Source organism: Dendrobates tinctorius, unplaced genomic scaffold (assembly GCF_039654945.1).
Source record: "Dendrobates tinctorius isolate UK_male_01 unplaced genomic scaffold, ASM3965494v1 ptg000043l, whole genome shotgun sequence".
In the NCBI taxonomy this organism is placed as follows: Eukaryota; Metazoa; Chordata; class Amphibia; order Anura; family Dendrobatidae; genus Dendrobates; species Dendrobates tinctorius.
The window spans coordinates 36,603,094-36,622,614 of NW_027361711.1; the positions used below are offsets into that span (position 1 = coordinate 36,603,094).

Consider the following 19,521-nt stretch of genomic DNA (forward strand, 5'->3'; position numbering starts at 1 on the left):
GCAGTTACACCAATTCAACAGAGAAGAGCAGAAGAGAAGCAACTGCTCGATAGATGTGATATCACCAGAAGCCATAGAATTAACGGCAGGAGTGGTCTGAGCTGGTTTGTAAGTTCTAAGATCCACAAATTACAGTCCCAACCCTTTAAAGCCTAGCAAATCTTGTCTTCCATCTTTATACTTTAGGTTCTCCAAAATATTAAGTATTCTGATTTTTCATTGTGCCAAATCAATTCTACCATGAATACATTCATATGGCAGTGGAACGTAGCTCCTCAATATAATACACTGGATAGTTCTTGTTTATCTTGAATGTTTTATGTCTGAAAGCTTGATTTAATGCATCTGTTATCAAAGGATATGCTATAAATGTTTACAATACAAACTTTCTAGCTAGGATACATTTAGGCTATGTTCACATGTGCCGTTTTCTCAGCTTTTTTTCATGCTTTTTTGTGCAAATTTTCACCTGTGTTTTACCGTTCCTGCAAAGTTTGAGATTTCAGAAATCTCATGCACGCAGCTTAGTTTCTTTGTACCCAGTATTTTGTGTAATGCCTTGGTTTTAGCAAAATGCAGCATGTCACTCCTTTGAACGTTTTTTTCAGCATTTTTCACCCATAGAAAGCAATGGGTAAGTGCAATAAAGCAGCAAAAAATGCAGGTATCAGCTTTTGCTGAGGTTTTTAGTGAAAAAAAAGCATTTTTTGTGTCTTTTCACAAGTTTAATTTAAAAAAGGCTCTATTTGATTGTGCACCTGTGTCTGGGCCTATTTCACCCTTCATCTGTGGTTGCTGGATTGGCAGTGTGGAGTTCAGATCTGAAATGTCCATGTCCAGACCTGGTCCACCTTTATCTGTGCTTGCTCTTTCAAGCACCATGGGAGTGATTCAGAAATGCTTCAGGTACATTTTGCATTTAATATAGTATTGCTTTTAATACATTTAGGACACTGTAATAGCACAGTGGGACTGCCCCATATGAGAATGCTGTGACGTGGCGGAGTGGCTCAAAGAATTGATCAATTGTTTGCTAAATGTCTCATTTTAAAGTACAGTTAGAAATCAATATGTGCATGACAATAGGCAGCGCTGGCTTCCCACCTTTTTTTATTTTCACAAGTTTAAACCATAATATCTTGATGTTCATGGCATTTAAGAATGGCAGTTTAGGATTTGTACAATTTAATAGGATTGGTCCAGCTTTATTAAATTAGTGATGTGTACAAATTAAACATCGGCCGACCAAGGTGGAAAAGTGAACAGTGTCCTACAAACTCAAAGCTCTGCCCATACCATAGGTAAGCTATTCACAACCAATTCACCTACCCCCAATGTTTAATTTTCCAAAAATGGTTTTATGGATCCACATATGCCTTTCATTGGTGACCTGTATTCATGCTTCTGTGGTGGAAGCAAAGCTGAACTTTGGGATCCTGAAATATGCAGCAAAAACACAGAAAAAAATGCAGCAAACCCTACTTTTTGTTAGCAGCTTCTTTACTGCCAAGAGAGCAGGTTTTCCTGTAGAAAAAAAAGCAAAAATAAAACGTGTGAACATAGTGTAATGAGATAAAATAAAGTAATATATGGTTCTTTATTTCTAATCAATATGATGAAAGATATTTATTTGGGTTTCACTGTAATTGTATTTACTAGAGTTGAGCGAAACGGGTCGAAAAAATTCAAAAGTCGCCGACTTTTGGCAAAGTCGGGTTTCATGAAACGAAACCCGACCCTAGGATGAGGTCGGCCACGAGGTCGGCGACTTACGCGCCAAAGTCGCGTTTCAAAAGTTTGTTTTGCGCTCTTTTTCAGCCAATCAGGATCCACGGACACTGTGGGCAACGTGATGACATAGGCAGGGGTCACCACCATCTTTCAGAAGGGCATGCAAGTGATTGGCTTGCTTTGGGGGGCGTCACAGGGGGTATAAAAGGGCGTGCACGCCGACCGCCATGTTACTCATGCTGATCTCAGAATAGGGAGAGCTGCTGCTGCTGATGATTTTGTAGGGAGAGCATTAGGCAGGGAAGAAGACACCAAAAACTGCTTCTGCTGCTAGCGATTTTGCCTGTACAACACACCAGTCACTGTGCAGTGCAAGGGGAGGCTATATAGTGGTGTATCAGTGGTGTTGGTTGTTGGGCTGCCTTCTAAGGCTTCCTGACATTCCTGCATTGCTGTTTACCCACTGCTCCGCAAACTGCTTTTTTAAAAGCAATCACAATTTTTTTTTTTTTTGTCCTGCTGAGGTACTGAGCGTGCATTTTTTCACACCATACAGCGGTGTACGCTCCTCACACAGTACCGTGTAACGGCTGTTATCACAGCCACAGTGAAGCTATCAGTGAGTCACTATGTGAGAATAAGTCGAGGACATGTTCCGTTCTTACAGATCTGCACTCTAGGGAGATTCCAATTCTGCCCAATTCTACATACACCTTGTAGTTTGTGATACACTAGCCAATTTCTGCCTGTGACAGAGCGCTCAGATACTCAGTGGGCCTCACACAATCCATAAGTGTCCAGTGTCCACAAGTGTGTGCAGAAATTCAAAATCTCCCTTATCCTCTAGTCACTTTGGTCACAGCTCTGCCATCGAGCCTGTGACAGAGCGCTCAGATACTAGTCAGTGGGCCTCACACAATCCAAAAGTGTCCAGTGTCTGCAGAAATTCAAAATCTCCCCTGTCCTATAGACACCTTGTACCTTGTTTTACATTACTATATAGTTTGTTGGATTTTGTCTACATTTCTACCAAAAATGAGGAAGGCTGGTGGAAGAGGCCGTGGAATTGGGCGGGGGTTGGCAGCTGGTAATGATGGTGTTGGTGGTGGATCTGATGGTAGTGGCAAGAGCAAAATAGGACCGAATGCAGGAGGTGTTGAGCCTGCGTCATCGTCTGGCTACATAAGGCCTTGAACGCTTAGTTTTCTAGGAGTTGGCAAACCGCTTTTAAAGCCAGATCATCAGGAAAAAGTTTTGTCTTACATTGCTGACTCAGCCTCCAGCTCTATCGCCTCCTCTTCTTCAGTTGTAAAAAGTAAAAGCACTGAGTCGTCATTGGAGGCTCATGTTCATGAACCACACCTTTCCTTGTGTCCTTCACCCCAACCAAGATTGAAGGATGACGCAGGCCATACTACTGATTACTCCATGGAGCTGTTTTCACATACCATGCCTGGATTATCAAGTGAAATGGTGAATTACCCAGGCCAAGATGAATCTGACATGGAGTGCACTGATGCACAGCCGCTGATGGATGATTCTGCTGGTACATTCACTCAGAGCACTACATTGTCCTCGCAGTGTACAGAGCCAGATTCTGACCCTGATGAGACTCAGGTGCCCCTTCCCGCACACTATACCACCATACACGGTGACACAGAGGAAGGTGCACATGACATAGAAGAGGAGGTGATGGATGACCCAGTTGTTGACCCAGATTGGCATCCATTGGGGGAAGAGGGTGCTGCTTCCAATAGCTCAGATGAGGAGCATCCACAGCAGACATCGACATCGCAACAGCTGTTATCTGGCAGGCCCGGAGCACTTCAAAGACAGGTTCCAAACATCAAAAGAGTTGCTGGACAGCTTGTCCAGAGGGTCAAAAGATCACAGCGTGCTAGGCCGCAAAATGTCTGCCAAAGTAGGAAGAGTGCAGTGTGGCACTTTTTTGAACAAAATCCTCATGATCAGGCCAAGGTTATCTGTAAGAAGTGCGCAAAGACCTTTAGCCGAGGGAAAAATCTGAAAAATTTGAATACCAGTTGCATGCTTAGACATTTAACCAGCATGCACTTGCAAGCGTGGACACAACACAAAGCCTCAAGTGCCACATGTGCAACTGATCACAACGAAGGTAGTCAGCAACGCTACATTGTTTCCCCCACTGTAAGCCCACGGGTTAGCACAGCAGCAAATGTTGAGGTGTCGGTGCAATGCCACAGCAGTCAGGGAATCCCACTGTTATATCAACGAAAGACTGATTCTAGGCCATCAGAAAGAACACCAACTCCATCACCATCATCAACCCTCTCTCAGTCCGCCCTGTCCACCGTTACTTCCACCATATGCAGCTCTCAAGTCCAGCTCACCCTCCCAGACACTATGAGTAGGTCAAGAAAGTACTCAGTCTCTCATCCGCGTACACTGGGTTTGAACGCCCACATTGCCAAACTAATCTCGTTTGAGATGATGCCCTTTCGGTTGGTGGAAAGCGCAGCTTTCCGCGAACTCATGGCCTATGCAGTACCACGCTATGACCTACCCAGTCGCCACTTCTTCTCTCGCAAAGCCATCCCAGCCCTCCACCATCATGTGAAAGACCGCATTGTCCATGCACTCAAGCAGTCAGTGAGCGGAAAGGTGCACCTCACAACTGATGCATGGTCCAGTCGGCATGGCCAGGGCCGTTACGTGTCCATCACTGCACACTGGGTTAATGTGGTGGATGCAGGGTCCACAGGGGACAGCGGTGGTGGGACAGTGCTGCCTAGCCCACGGTATAGGAAACAGTTGGCTGTAGGCGTTCCACCCTCCTCCTCCTCCAGAAGCGAAAGCTCGTCCACAGAGCGCAGTCGTACGAGCACTCCATCTGCAGCTGCCACTGTTGCACACGATGTGTCCCCCTATCGAGCAGCTAGTGGAAAGCGTCAGCAGGCTGCATTGCAGATGATGTGTTTGGGCGACAGACACACCGCCGAGGTACTGGCCGAGTACTTGAAACGACAAACTGAGTCATGGCTGGGCAGTGTACATCTTGAGGCAGGCAAGGTAGTTAGTGATAACGGCCGTAATTTTGTGGCAGCCATAGCCCTTTCAAAACTCAGCCACATACCTTGCTTGGCTCACACCTTGAACCTGGTGGTGCAGTGCTTCCTCAAAAATTATCCGGAGTTAACAGCCCTGCTCCAGAAGGTGCGAAGACTGTGCGCGCACATCCGCCGGTCGCCTGTACACTCCGTTCATATGCAGAAGCTGCAGCGATTGCTCCACCTTCCCAACCACCGCCTCATTATCGACATTGCAACAAGGTGGAACTCCACCCTGCACATGGTGGAGCGGCTGTGCGAGCAGAGGCAGGCCATAATGCATTTGTGGGAGGATACACGGCCAGGCACTTTGAGAGCAGACATGGAGTTGACAGGTGTGCAGTGGTCGAAGCTGAAAGACCTCTGTAAAGTCCTTCAGTGTTTTGAGGAATGCACACGGCTGGTAAGCGCAGACGACGCCATCCTAAGCATGAGCATCCCACTTATGCGTCTGTTCATGCAAACTTTGACGCACCTTAAGGAGCAGGCGTCTGCAGCCAATGTTGATGAGGAGTAAGAGGAGGAGGGAATCCTTGATGACATTCAGCCATTGTCTGCTCAGGGACCTCTCCTGGACGAGGTGGAGGAAGAAGAGGAGGAGGAGGATGATGATGGGGATGATTACTTAGGGGAGGAGGATGCATCTCGTGGGGCAAGTGAAAATGTTGGTGTGGCAAGGTCTGGTACAGGGTTTGTGCGTGACTGGAGGGATGTGGATTTGCCAGAAAGTGCTCCTCCAACCAGCACTCGCAGTGCATCATTGACACCGGGAACATTGGCCCACATGTCAGATTATGCCTTGCGCATCCTAAAAAGGGACCCCCGCATTGCCAAAATGATGAACGATGACGACTACTGGTTGGCCAGCATCCTGGATCCACGCTATAAAGGCAAATTACAAAACATCATGCCACAGGAGAACCTTGACCTAATATTGGCTAATAAACAAGCAACTCTGGTAAATCGGTTGCTTGAGGCATTCCCAGCACACAGCAGCGGTGATGGTTCTCACACGAGCCGTACGGGCCGGGGGCAGCTTGGCAGAGGTGTTCGTGGTGCACACAGCAGAAGTGGCGTTGGAGACAGGGGTTTCATGACAATGTTGTGGACTGATTTTTCAAATATCGCTCACACAACTGGTAATACTGCATCGATGGAAAGTGACAGGAGACAGCAGTTGTCAACTATGGTTACAAACTACTTTTCCTCCCATATCGATGTTCTCCCACACAGGTCATTCCCCTTTGACTATTGGGCCGCTAAACTGGACACCTGGCCTGAATTGGCCCAATATGCCTTACAGGAGCTCGCTTGCCCAGCTGCAAGTGTGCTATCGGAAAGAGTCTTCAGTGCAGCTGGATCAATCCTGACAGAAAAAAGGACCCGTCTGTCAACCCAAAATGTGGATGATCTAACCTTCATTAAAATGAACCATGCATGGGTTTCCAAGGATTTTGTCACACCTTCCCCTGATGACACATAGGGTGACAGAAAAATGGCTTGCTTTGGTCCACCTCTTCCTGGGACTTCACCTATTTCGCCTTTTGCATCAGCTGAATGTCCAACATCAACATATGCCACTTTCTAAAACTCCCTAACTGTGCTGCCTCCCCCCCCATGGCCGGGGTCACCACCTAGCGCATGACACCGTGCAAGTGCCGTTGCCCTGGACAGGTGGGTAGGCCGACTCTTGGGCGCGGGCACTGGCACAGGGTCCCTCATAGTGCAATCAAGTGTCTCTGACGGTGGTGGTGCACACCCGCCGTCAGACACACCGCTGTACTATGAGGGGCCCAGTGCCAGTACCGACGCCCATGAGTGGTCCCCCCTTGCTTGGACAGGGCCCCAGCATTTGCAATCTTTACCTCTCTCTGCTCCTCCGCTGTGTAATCTGGGCCGTCAAATCCATACTGTGCCTGACACCGTCTGAGCCTGCCTCCTGATGTATAGACATATATTTTGAATGTGTACGCTATCCATACATATTATCCGGGGAAACGGTACCCTTTCTAACCTTTGTGCAATCACGTGCAATCCATACTGGGCCTAACACCGTCTGAGCCTGCCTCCTGATGTATAGACATATATTTTGAATGTGTACGCTATCCATACATGTTATCCGGGGATACGGTACCCTTTCTAACCTTTGTGCAATCACGTGCAATCCATACTGGGCCTAACACCGTCTGAGCCTGCCTCCTGATGTATAGACATATATTTTGATTGTGTACGCTATCCATACATGTTATCCGGGGATACGGTACCCTTTCTAACCTTTGTGCAATCACGTGCAATCCATACTGGGCCTAACACCGTCTGAGCCTGCCTCCTGATGTATAGACATATATTTTGAATGTGTACGCTATCCATACATGTTATCCGGGGATACGGTACCCTTTCTCACCTTTGTGCAATCACGTGTAATCCATACTGGGCGTGAGAACGGCTGGCGAGCTGTTAAGCAAGCTACAGCACCTGTGGTTTGCACACGTAAGTTTTTAATTTTTTCAGGAATGACGGTTAGGCCTAATTCCGGAACTGCGGTTGACCTGCACTTACTGGGAAATCATCGTTCGCGGGTAATAATTGTAATCAGTGATCCCCATCACTAACGTTGTTCAGCGGGTTATCTGCACCTGTAAGCGACAAACGCTGGCCTTTTCAGAGTAGCGCACATGCAGCCACGGACATGTAAGGGCATGACACACCAGTTATTGGCCAATCTCATGTGCCAGAGCCTCACGTGTCCCTCTAGTAAGCCGGACTCGGACCGCGGGGCATGACGGAGTCTCATTCGTTAACGGAATTAAGCTTGCAATGTGTGCATCTGTTCTGTAGCTGGCATGGTTGAGGTTTCCCAGGTGGAGTCGAATTTAACCATAGGCTCCACTCCTGGTGGTGCCCTTCTGGACATTCCTTTAAGGTTCAGCTTTGCAACCATACTGCCCACGTAAAACAAACACATTGCCTTCATGAACGCTGTTTGGAGGGTCATGACTCGTGGGAATAATGCCGCCCAATCAGTTAACCTGCTAGAGAGATCCTTCGTTGCTCTCAAGCATGACATCACACTCCCTAGGAGGAAGGTAATGCCACTGTGGCGACCGTACTCCTGGGGGCGACACAAGTGCACTGATGCCCAGCCACTGCTCGATGAATCTGCTGGTACATTGACCCAGACCACTACATTCCCCTCGCACGCTACACGGCCTGAATCTGACCCTGATGAAACTCAGGTTACCCTTCCCATATACAGTTCCATCTTACACGTTGACAAAGAGGAAGCTGCAGATGAAAGTGCAGGTTCGGCCCACCCGCCATCAGACACACCACCGTACTATCTTGGGCCCTGTGCCAGGGCCGTCGCCAACGAGTGGGCCCCCCCTGCTTGCTCAGGATCACAGCACTTGCAATGTTGACATACTGTGCAGTGAGATGGAAGATGGGGACGACGAGGAGTCCAGACTAGTACAGGGATTCCCTAGCGAGGAGACTTATTTGATTGTTTTCAATGTTGGGACAGCAATTTTTGGGGAGCACTATACTCTGGAGAATGATAGATGGGGCCCACCATACACTGGAACATTCCAAAGGTGGACATCAGACACTGGAGCAGCATTTACAGGGCCCATTATACACTAGAGCATTAGAAATGGGGCCCATTATGTTTGGAGCATTATTTGGGCCCATAAGACAGTGGAGCTTCATCCATGGGGACCAACATATACTGTAGCATTATGTGGAGCTCATCATATACTGTTTCAAACATTATATGGGACCAATGATTCTGTATGGAGAAATAGATGGGCCTCGTCATGAGATGTAAAAAGTGCAGTATTTTTCATTGTACTATACCGCTATTTCTCTGCCGTATCGAAGCATGATGAGTTGTGGTATGTGTTAAAGGGGCGCTCTTTCGCCCAGGGCACATGAAAACCTGGAGCCAGCCCTCCCCCCCCACAACTTTAGCCAAATAACCCCCTTTTTTCAGTGCGTAACTTGTATTATGAAGTTAATTAAGGTTGACAAGCTTAAGTAAGAAGAATTGATGCTTTTGGCATTCAAATGGGCACTGTAGGTGTGTTTCTTGTCCTCCTCTCACTGCCGACTTTTATTCCCCATTGACTTACATTGGGTTTCGTGTTTCGGGACGACCCCGACTTTTCCCTATAATCGGACGATCTTGCTCGACCCGACTTTTGGAAAAGTCGGGTTTCACGAAACGAAACTCGACCCTAAAAAACCAAAAGTCGCTCAACTCTAGTATTTACCCATACTATAAATTATATGATTATTTAACCTGCCTGTTGAACATTGCATTAGAAATGCAAAAATAATGTCAGAATTGAAGAATTGTTGTTTGATCATCACTCCTACAAAAAGAGATCTAAAAAGTATTACCCAAAAGTAGCACCAATAAAAAATACACATAAATAACACCAGCAAAATCTAGTTTGTCCTGCAAAAAAATAAATGCCTACATAACTTTGTCTCTGGAAACAAAATATATATGTGTCTTAAAATATAGAGACAAAATAGTAATAGTAGTAACAAATCTATCTAAATGTGATACTGTCATTTTTGTATCGACTCACAGTACAGTTAACCTGCCAATTATATTGAACAATGGCAAGAGTTTAAAAAATATCCTGACTTGCAGTTTTTTTGTTCATTCCACCTTACAAAAAGTGACCAAAAATTTGGATGTACCAGACAATGGTAAAACTGAAAACTACATCTTGTCACGCAAAATTAACCCTCACACAGCTTTGTTTATGGCCAAATGTTAAACATATGGTGATATAAAATGAATATGATTTTTTCACTGACAAATACAATTCCTCCTGCAAAAAATATACACCTAGGCCAATGACAAAATACCAAAAAATTATGACTCCTGAAAAGGCAAAAAAAAGATTTTTGGTCATTAAAATGAAATGTGGATTGATCTTTTAAGGCTGAAAAAAGTATAACTGTACATCTAAAGGTTTACAATAGACTCTACTAAATGAGGAAAATGTAAGAGCAAACCAGTTTACAAGCAAAGCTCATCTTTTAAGCTCTACTTTCTTACCCAGCAGGCAATACGTGTATGTCTGTGAATGCATAACTCTATAACGATGAAGCATTTCAAGTTAATTCATGATGCCATATCGTAACTTTGGCAGGTAGCCCTTTAATTGCCACTCTTTCTGTGTAATTATACTAAATAAAAATTATCCCTTTGCCTCATTAAATATAGTTACCATTCAGGTTACATTTTTCCATTTCCATTAATGTCAAGAGATTTCACATTTCAAAAAATCATGGGCTCTAAATTAAATAACTGTTTTATTGCAAAAGATGTGTTTTATTTCTTATTCTCTACTTTTCTCTTATTTAAGGAATGGAATGTAAAAGTTGTGAAACTGATTCACCAGCAAATGTTCTTTCAAGTACCTTTCACAATGGCTGACCTAGGAGGCCGTCTATTTCTGGCTGGCTCACTTTTTGACGACAAAGATTTAATTGGCCATCAATGTTACACCTTAACAAAATTCCTTTAAAAATATCTTTATGGAATTAGGTAGGGGTCTTTGATTTATACTAAATAATGGGTAACTGGTATCATATGCAATTCTACGACAGACAGGATCACAATCTTGGCTATATGGGTGGTCATACTAATGCTCAAACTAATCTGTCTTTACCATGACGTAAAACACATGGCAATGTTTGGAATATATGCCTAATGGAAATATTACTCTTTTTTATTTTCCTATATGGACACACAGGACATCCTGATTTTACAGCTATGTGCATCCCTAGGATGTAGATAGTGTTAAATATAATGGTGGAGGAAGGAGACACCAACTTAATCTTCCACCATTCAGCCTGTGAGACCCATAAAACAGACTCGAAGATGTCACTACATCGCATCTGGTGTGTGCAGCCTCCGTGCACACATCAAAGACAAAAAACGTAGCGCTGTGGAAAGAAGAGTACGTTATTTGTTCTTATTTTTTTTCATTTTTCAGTTACTTGTGAGGTGAATGTGTGGCAGCATCATACCATTTAGGCTGCTGTGGTGGCCATCATACTGTGTGGGGAGCTGTGGGGAAATCATACTCTATATGGGGGGGTGTGAGAATCATCCTACTGTGAGTCTGTTATGAACTGGTCACCGAGGAGGATGGCAGGAATAGACTATGCCCCCAGGAAACCAGAAAGGTTGATAACTTAGCGGATTGCAGACCCCTAATCCTAACAACACAACTAGCAGTAGCCGTGGGGCGTACCTACGATGCCTCGGCACAGCCGGAGTGCTAACTAAGCATAAAGCAAGAAAGGTGATATCTAAACTGTCCCAGAGTAGAACCCCAAAGGAATAGATAGCCCCCAAACATATATTGTCAGTGAGACAAGATGAGACACAAACGCAGGCAGAAAATAGACTGAGCAAATGATGGGGCCCAAACTGACTAGAAAGGAAAGACACTGTCTGCAATCATGCAAAAACCCTAAAAAATCCAACACGTCTGATGTACAAAAAACACTGAGGTCTAACGACCTCTCCCCCACTATATCAGCATTCTGGTATGAACTGGCAGCAAAACAAAAGAGACTAATATAACAGGGGACTGAACAAACTGACACAAGCTGTAACATATGGAGCGGGGTCCAGCACTGCCCCAGCAGGGAGCACGCTGAACCCTCACAGCAAAGCAGAAAGAGGCAAAACCAGATCAGATGCAAAGGATTAGCAAATAAACAACTTAACTGAAAAATGCAGGATCAGGCAGGAGACAGCGGACCTCAGAATGCGCAGAAAGCATCTAATCACCAGCAGCCAATGAAGGAAGCCTGCTCACTCAAATACTCCAGTCAGTAACCTCTGATTTCCAATCATCGTCATCAGGTGGCAGACTTCGGCCAGCTGCACTATCCACTGTAACCACCAGAGGGAGCCCCGACTCAGAAGTCAAATTGAGAGAGTTCACAACAGGGGTCTGTGACATCTGTCATACCATATGAAAGGTTCTGTGAGAACCATAATACCATGTGTGGTGTGATACCCTATAAGCACTATAAAATGTCAAGAGAGATGTGGTGGCCATCATACTGTGTGAGGTGCGGTCTATAAGATGCCTATCTGTTACAAATCCTATAGTTATATTGTAAATAACCATACAGCCAGAATAAAGTATTTTAATTTAAAGAATGACACAGACTCCTTTATTGATTCTTAATTAAACCATACTCACATTCCATTGAATCTGTCGTCTCCTGTAATAGAACATAAATGAAAAACAATAATATCCCTCGCCTGTCTGGCATTTTGTCCCACTACATTACTAAGCCATGGGCTTGATGTCACCTGACAATACAAAGGTGACGTCAACCACACAAATATGAACCCCACTTGCCACCCCTACAGGGCAAGTTGGAAGAGCCTGGAAAGCTCCAGAATTGGTGCATGTAATAGATGCACCTTTTCTGTTATGAATGAGTCACTGGAGGAGGAAAAAACAAAAATGCAAGCTAAGTCCAGAAAATCGGAGAGGTTGGTAGCTAGCAGATTGCAGACCCCTGATCCTATTCACAACAACTAACAGTAGCCGTGGAGCGCTCCTACGGTGGTCCTAGATGCCTCTTCACAGCCGAAGAACTAAATAAGCCTAAAGAAAGAAAGGGGAAATCTAAACTGCCCCAGAGCAGACCCCAAAGCAATAGACAACCCCCGACATGTATTGTCGGTGAAAACAGATGAAAACACAAACACAGACAGAAAGACAGGCAGAGCAAATGATGGGGCCCAACTATCTAGATAGGAAAGGACAGAAAAGATGCTGGCTGCAATCCGCAAAAACCCTACCAAAAATGTCCCAACACGTCTGATAGTAAAAATGTCCCTGAAGTCACTAGACTTTAAAATCTCCATATCAGCACTCCGATATACTCCGAAGACAGAGCAAAAGAGATTTAACCGATCAGGGACAAAAATGGAAATTCAGCAGAGCCCCAGCCGGGGCTGGCAGAACACAAAACTAAGCAAATCAGACAAAATCTCATGGAACAATAACAGATCAAAACTTAATTTTAGAAGACAGGAACTGAACTGGAGGCCAGAGCTCAGAGCAGAGAAATCACCAGCAACCCTACAGTGTTGTGAGTTCATTTTCCCCTTCATTACTGAGGCCCGAGGAACTCCCTCTTCTGGTAAAGAAAGGTAGTGAGCCTGATTATCAAACACCTGAGGCTGATGATGATGACTGGCTGAGTGGAGTTACTGACTGGATATAAGGCTGCCGACGCCCTTCTGCCCTGCGGTGATTTCTCTGTGGGATCCTTGGGGACCAGTCTGAATTCCTGCTCCTCTAAAGCGAAGTTTGCTGCTCGGCCTTTTGCATTTGTGCTTTGACTTTGTTTTGCTTTGTTTTTCTGGATTTCTGCCATTCCCTGCTGGGGTGTGCTGAATTCCTTTAGCTCTGTCTTCTGAAAATACCTGAGTGCTGATTTAGTTTTTGAAGCCTAGCTGCTTCAGGGCCTTTTTTCATATCAGCTTGTTGGCTTATGTCTTTGATAGGGTTTTGGCAGATTGCAGACCGCAGCCTTCCTGTCCTTTCCTATCTAGGTAGTTTTGGGCCCCGTCTTTGCTCAGTCGATCTTTCTGTCTGTGTTAGTGTTTTCATCTTGCTTCACCGTCATTATATGTTGGGGGCTGCCTATTGCTTTGGGGTCTGCTCTGGGGCAGTTTAGATTTCCCCTTTCTTTCTTTAGGCCTATTTAATTCTCCGGCTGTGATCGAGGGGTCTAGGGCATCGTAGGAACCCCCCACGGCTACTGCTAGTTGTGTTGATAGGTTCAGGGGTCTGCAATCTGATAGTTGCCAACTTCTCTGGTTTTCTGGACTTAGCTTGTATTTCGGTTTTTGCCTCCTACGGTGACTCATTCATAACACTACAGGGCGTCAGCTGCCTTATATCCACTCAGAGATTCCGGATGTCCAATCGTAATCCACCTGTTCAGGTGACAGGTTTCTCCCATCCAAATCAGTTTCACCACCTCCTTTCACCAGCAGAGGGAGTTAATTGGACATCAAAGGTGAACGAGAAAATGAGCTCACAACACTTTTCTGTGCTTCTGTGGGCTGCTATTTTTAGGCTGGAGGAGCAATATCCATGGCTCCTTACCAGCTTTAGATTACCAGCCCCAAGCTGTCTGCTTTAGCTTGGCTGGTTGTCAAAAATGAGGGTGACTCCACGCCATTTTTTAAAATTATTTATTTAAATAATTTAAAAAATCTGAGTGGAGACCCCTTCTATTCTTGAAGACCAGACTTGCTGAGCTGACAGTTGAGGGTTGCAACCTGGCTAGCTATCAAAAATAAAGGGAACCCATGCGTTTTTATTTTAGTTTTTTTACAGTGCAGGCGCTGGCTGATGAATACTCCCAGTAGTCCAGAAGCAGTGGTCCCATTAGCTGACACCAGTGATCGGAGGTAAGCTTTATACCTCCGGTCACAGTTGCGCGCTCACTCTGTCTTTTGACAGCATGCGAACTGTGACTTTCTGACTGGCAGTGATCATTTTACCGCCGATCAGGAAAAGTGTTTGCCACACAGTCATGCACATGACAATGTGGTATACACTGGATGTTCAGGCCCCCCATACAAGGGAGTGGGGTCCGGGCTCTGGTTCAGGTACTGTTCTGGTACCCAAATCAAAACTTTTTGCAACTGTTTGGCCAAACCTGCTGGCACCGAACATCCATGTGTCTGCCCATCTCTATTGAAGGATTTTAAAGGGAACCTGTCACCCCCCCAGGGCGTTTTTCAGTTAAAGAGCCACCTTCAGCAGCACTAAGGCTGCATTCTGTGAAGGTGACTCTTCTTTTTCTGACCCTCAGTAATGCCAAAATATTGACTTTTATAATTAGCTCCTCATACCTGTAATGTGTCCCACAGGTATGATGTGTCCCTCTCTATCAGCCGCCTACCATCCGTCAATCATACCTGTCCGGTGCCTCAGCACCGCCCACGATCTGTCCATCATGATACCCCGTGCGTCGCTGCCTCCTCTTGATTTGAATCCCGGCGCCTGCGCTGTAACAAGAGCTCTGAAAAAGAACAAGGTTTTCGTTCGAAATGCGTAGCCTGTTTGTTACTCATGTAAATTTTACTGTTTCTGGACTATATTTTATACAATAAATTGGACTTTTTGTGAAGCTGGACCTTTTTTCCACTTTGTTCTGAGCATAATTCTGTCTGGCTAGAGCTGATGAAGAACAATCACTGAATAAAAAGAGCATTATGATTTATAAACTTTATAAAAAGCAGCAAATTGTTTGGCTTTGATTTTCTGCAAATGATAAGAATACACATTACAATTAGCCCTATTGTAACACATATTAGCAGCAGCAAGTAAATAGACTTAATTGTACTTCATATTAAGTGACACAAATTAAAATTAATATAAAATAAAAATTATAACATTATTATTAACATGTTAATATTAATATTGAGCAGACTTCATTTCATCTTATTGGTTTGGTCTTCCACAACAGTCATGATCTATCATATGGCTCCTCTGAACAATTAATCACCCCAGCCTCAAGACACTTAATATCCTGTAGCTGATTTATGGGTCACGTATGAGAGGGCACATGACCTACTGCCTTTTTGACCTTTTCAGAATGCCTGCACTAGAGCAAGTGATCATGTGATCTTACAAGAGACTATTGTGTAATCCAACTGCTGGACTGAAGCCCATAAGCATATTTTTGAAAGGTCAGACAACACGGAACAAAATAAACATTTAAAAAATGGCATGGGTCCCCCTCATTTTTGACAACCAGCCAAGCTCAAGCTGAGAGATGGGGGCTGGTATTCTCAGGCTGGTAAGGGGCCAAGGATATTGACTAGGGATGAATGAGCATAATTGTGGGTATTCAGTACTCGGCGAGTAGTGAAGTACTCGCGGTACTCGGAACATAGCGAGTATTTCACTACTCGCCTCGCACTACTTGGCTCTCCCACCCAACAGTTGCCAATCACAGTAATGCCCCAGCCTTCTTGGTTGTGGGTGGCATTATGATTGGCTGGCCGCCCAGCGTCATAGCCTATGAGTCATAGCCTGGCTCTATCTAAGCCCTGCCACCACCATTTTCTGCACATTGCATGCAGAACACAGCTAGTGTAGGGAGAGTGTGAGCAGCTGCTAGGGAGAGTTGTGTTTGTTTCTGCAAATCATCCAGAAATCCTCTGTAAAACCCAAAAGCTCTTTTCAGAGCTGAAAGTATAAGGTCAGGGACTGGGTAGTGACAGTTTTCTCAGCTATTTTTGGGGTCTCATTTACCCCTGCAGGGCAATTTTTTTGTGCTGTCGTGGTGCTGTGTTCACAGCGAATAGGATGCACGCACGGTACTGCACAACTGACACACAGCCAGCACCGCTGTCTTGTGTGGTGACTGGGGTGCAAAATCTCACCTTAAACCTCAGGGCAATTTTTTTGTGCTGTTGCGGTGCTGTGTTGACAGCGAATAGGACGCACGCACGGTACTGCACCACTGACATGCAGCCAGCATCGCTGTCTTGTGTGTTGACTGGAGTGCATAATCTCGCCATAAACCTCAGGGCAATTTTTTAGTGGCAGCATCGCTGTCTTGTGTGTTGACTGGGGTGCATAATCTCACCTTAAACCTCAGGGCAACTTTTTAATAGCAGCACCGCTGTCTTGTGTGGTGACTGGGGTGCATAATCTCACCTTAAACCTCAGGGCAATTTTTAATGGCGGCACCGCTGTCTTGTGTGGTGACTGGGGTGCATAATCTCACCTTAAACCTCAGGGCAATTTTTTTAGTGGCAGCACCGCTGTCTTGTGTGGTGACTAGTGTTGAGCATTCTGATACTGCAAATATCGGGTATCGGCTGATATTTGCGGTATCGGAATTCCGATACTGAGTTCCGATAATTTTTGCATATCGAATACTGGAATCGGAAGTTCCCATAATGCTATGAGCTAGTTTGATTTCAATCACCCAATGAGGAATCCTAAGAAGTGTGGGCACATCCTGTTAGGCATGTAGGCATGTTAACTAATGGCATGGCTGTGATTGGCTGCTGAAATGATGTCATGATGCACTATAAAAGCCGCCGCCGCCATTTTGGGTTCACTCTGCTGTGAATTCAGTTAGGGACAGGACGCTGCTGTTCAGACTCTGAGGGACAGTTAGAGATAGCGATTTTCTATATAGTGCTTTACCCAGGCTACTTTATCAACCGCTGTAGCTTTCTTTTGCCTTGCAGCGCTGTTCACAGCTGTCTGCAAGGTCTGTGTGTGAGTGCAGCTCACGCTGTAGTGTGTTCTGCAGCCACCTCTGGTTGTAGTCCGCTCACCGTGCGTCACTGCCACATACATAGTCCTTTTTTTGTTTTATTGCTGCTCATTTTTCCTGATTTCTCCTATTAGTGTGCTTCCATCCGTATCCATCTACATTGGTTGCAAACACTATATAGGAGTAGATAGCGGAGCCTTTCTGCAGCCTTTCAGTGCTAGTGCACAGTTCTCTGCACTGTTCAAGGCTGTCTGTGAGGTCTCTGTGTGTGAGTGCAGCTCAGGCTGTAGTGTGTTCTGCAGCCACCTCTGGTTGTAGTCCGCTCAGCGTGCATCACTGCCTCATACATTGTCCTTTTTTGCTGTAGTGCTGCTTATTTTTCCTGAATTTCTCCTATTATTGTGCTTCCATCTGTATCCAGCTAGATTGGCTGCAAACACTATATAGGAGTAGATAGAGGAGCGTTTCTGCTGGCTTGCGCCCTGCAGCCCCAGCCAGATTAGTATTAGCCTATTTTTTGTAGCCTCATCTATTGCATTGTAGGTTACCTTCCTGCATTGTAATAGCTACAAAAAGTTTGTGATACTATCGCTTTTACATCTTTGGTCACATCCTTTTTTTTTTTTTTTTGTGAAAAAAAACACGTAAATAAAGTTCACCAAACACTCCCCTTTACAGTTGTGTAGGCCACATTAGCTCACATTAAAGTGCAGTCCACACTTTACAAAATTAGTGTTTCTTATACCTGTTAGCAGCTGTTCAGGAATAAGCACACTAAGACCTTAGTACTTTTCTGCCTATCTTTATCAGTCTACCAAGAAGAAGAAGGCAGGGAGTAAGGCACGTGGTCGTGGGCGTGGAGTTTCAGCAGGGAGAGGACGTGGGGATTCTGTGCCTGCCTCGGGCACCAGTGACTCAGCATCCCCCAGTTTTCCCAGGGAACAGTCCTTTATGCACAGCTTTGTAGGAGCTCGCCGTTCCCCACTGCTGCGGGAGGAACAAATTGAAGCCATTGTCAGATGGATGGCAGCTAACGCATCGACTTCAATTACTTCCACATCCTCTCAGGTCCAGAGCACTGAAGAGCAACCATCTGTCTCTTCACCACCTGCCAAATTGCCCAGGCAGTCAGAGAGCCCTGGACAGGAGCCATCTCTACTTCTGTTCTCTGAATCTCTTGGCTTGGAAAGAGGGGGCCAGCCAAGCAGCATTCTAGAATGTGAAGAAGAGGGAGTATGCAGTAATGCACAACAGCTTTGTCCCTCTGAATCTGAAGAGGCGGGTGGGCCAGTGCCTATGGTCAGCACACCTCAGTACGCATCTGATGATGAGACTCAGGTGCCACTTTCTGGTGCATACTGTGCTGGCGAGACTACCTAGGAGAAGCAGGTGTTTGAAGAGGGGAGTGTAGATGATAAGGTCCTTGACCCACTATGGCGTGAGGAACAGGAAGGTCGTGGGAGCAGCTCTGAGGAAGAGATTCCCCGAACGGCCAAAACAGGAGGGAGAGGGAGGGGGCAGACTTGGTTGCTTGTAGCCTCCACTTCGGCACCCATTAGGAGCATTCCTCTTCCAAAACCCAAAATGGCCGCTCACAGGACTTGCAGTGCGTGGTCCTTTTTTGACACAGTTACAGATGACATTTGCTTTGTCAAATACAAGCTGTGTAATCAGAAAGTCAAAAGAGGGAAAAGTGTCAGCAATATCAATACCACAAATATGTGGAAACATATGCAGACCAAGCACGTGGTGGAGTTACAAAGACACACTGAATACGTAGGCCAACCTACAGCACCACCTACCACCTCTTCAGCTCGTGTTGTAGCCTTTTCCTCCAGCTCACACACAGCTGGTTCAGCTTCCTCACAGGATCGCCATGCAAGAACCTCTGGCACTGTTGTACAGAGACCCAGTGTAATTCCACCCACAGCACCATGTTCCCTGTCATCCTCACACTCCCAGGCCACTCTACAGCCATCAGTAGCACAGGCATGGGAGAAAAGGCAGCTATACTTGGCAAACCATCCCCGAGCACAGGCTCTGAATGCTGGCATTGCAAAACTACTGTCCCTTGAAATGCTTTCATTCAGGCTGGTGGAGACTGACACCTTCCGTAACTTCATGGCATTGGCAGTCCCACAATACAACGTGCCCAGCCACTTTTATTTCAGCAGGCAAGCCATCTCTACCCTGCAAAAGTATGTGGAGGGAAAAATCAAACATGCGCTACTAAATGCCATCAGTAGCATGGTCCACCTGACCACTGATGCGTGGACCGGTAACCATGGACATGGACGATACCTTTCCCTCACTGCCAATTGGGTAAATGTTGTGGAGCCGGTTACAGATCTTGAGAGTGGCGCTGTACGTGTTCTGTCAACTCCAAGGA

General features: G+C 45.6%; 1 long non-coding RNA gene across 1 annotated transcript in view; it reads left to right on the forward strand.

Moving 5' to 3' along the window:
• The first annotated feature begins 794 nt into the window (after positions 1–794).
• The window catches only part of LOC141089035 (uncharacterized), an 84,657-nt gene continuing 65,930 nt past the window's right edge, over positions 795–19,521 (forward strand). The window contains exon 1 of the long non-coding RNA XR_012232152.1: positions 795–906. This is a non-coding gene — a long non-coding RNA (uncharacterized lncRNA). The remainder of the gene's footprint in view (positions 907–19,521) is intronic.